This window comes from Ipomoea triloba, chromosome 8, assembly GCF_003576645.1.
Source record: "Ipomoea triloba cultivar NCNSP0323 chromosome 8, ASM357664v1".
NCBI lineage: Eukaryota > Viridiplantae > Streptophyta > Magnoliopsida > Solanales > Convolvulaceae > Ipomoea > Ipomoea triloba.
The window spans coordinates 18965334-18967184 of NC_044923.1; positions in this window are offsets into that span (position 1 = coordinate 18965334).

A 1851-nucleotide genomic window follows, 5' to 3' on the forward strand; every position below is an offset into this window, starting at 1 on the left:
CTAAACGATTTCTTCGGGTTGACGATTCGATCACGACACTTTGACTGATTGACAGATCTTGACTTGCTCCCCACGCAACGCTGACTTGAGATTCGAACAAGCTCTACATGTAAACTATGATTCGCACAACCTTATTACTCCAAGAGAGGCTGAAGGCGATTCATCGCGGATGATTGATGGGTGCAGAACGAGAGATTTCCGAGGAAGCTTCATAAAGAGGGTAAGATTAGTTAGGAAGGTACCACTCGATCTTAAAAAGGGGTTCGCCTATGATTAACGGTGATCTGAGAAACCGAGTTTACTTCTTTGTACTTGAAGGTTGCAACTCCTAACTTGTTCCTTCGTTGTCGCTTCAGGGATGGGTAGGACCGTCTCACGGCTTGGGCATCCCAACTTCAAATTCTAATTCTTCATGTAATGTTAACTCCGAGCTTAGCTTGCACAAGGTTCTTCATCACTAATCCCGAAAGCTCCTGTTTGGCGTGCTTTAACTCTTGCTTCTGACGGAACGCGAGTGAAGATAACTCTTCCTTAGAATACCCGAGGATTAAGCTAGCCTTTAGGTTTACTTCCGTTGGTCTTGATCTTTTGACGATTGATCTTCTGCTAGCTTGTCTCGCTATTCCTTAGTTCTTTCTTGCCATCATTCCTTCGAGTGTTTACACAAGATTCCTCATGGCCGATCTGACCATTCCTACTTGGCGTGTTTTAACTCTTCCTTGACGCACCAGCACCCACCATTGCCGTTCCCTCATAGCCGAGGGTCTTCAAGTCTTCAGTCTTCGAGCTCCAGTTGCTTTCTTCATCTTGTGTCGAACTTCAGCTGCACGAACCCGTTCTTCAAGCCTTGAGGTTAACGAAGATCTTGCAAACGAGACTACATCCGCGCAGACGCCAATTCCCGGGAACGTAGATTGCTGCCGTTGACTCCAAGTCGTGAGTAGATTGGTCTTCTTTGACGAGCAGCCCGATCTTCTGTTTGCTTCGACGCATACGGTGCCATCCAACGCTTCTCATCAACTAACTACTCATTCCTATTCTAAGCAGGTACTTAAGCAAAACTAAAACGAAGCAACTTAACCCAAAAGCGATTAAGACTTACTCGGGATGACGAGCCGCAAGCTGCAAACAACAAGGTTAAACAAGCACAAACAATATAAACAGATAAGGCGTGCCCTCACCGCGATTCCTAGAATTCACACATCCTAGGATTCTCAAAACATCTTAATTCCTACTGATCAAGTCCTAGAGTCTCAAAAGTTCAACCCTAGGATCTCTATTCAGACCTCAACACAGGCTCTGATACCAACTGTGACACCCCCAACCTCACACCGGCTGAGATAGCTAAAGCTTAACACAACAGCTGCCAATCTCAACCATCAAACGAAAACATAGCGGAAGCGATTTAAAACCTAAGGGGCGTCATGCCACATCTAGGTATAACACAGCCTAGATGCACAGGCTAATCATAAGCTTGTAAATAGGTTTACACACCCATATAGAATATAAACACCAACGAACTGTTCAGTAGTGAAAACAATACTCAACAATAATAAGCTGAACGAATCACAAACCAAGACTCAGTCAAACAAAGCCAATAGCCAACAACAAAGCATAATGCAATAACGAACCATAACCGAGATCCATAAGGTATCGACCGAATTAGCATAAAGAGCTCATAAAACGGACCAAGAAGGAACCCCAACTCCAACCTCCAAACCAAGTCAACCCAACCACCAAACCAAGTCAAACCACATAGTCAGAAGTCAGGAGTCAAGAGTCAATCCCGGAAAAACCGGTACACAGGGGTGACCAACCCAAAGTCAGTGGTCAAGAGCCAAACCCGGAAAA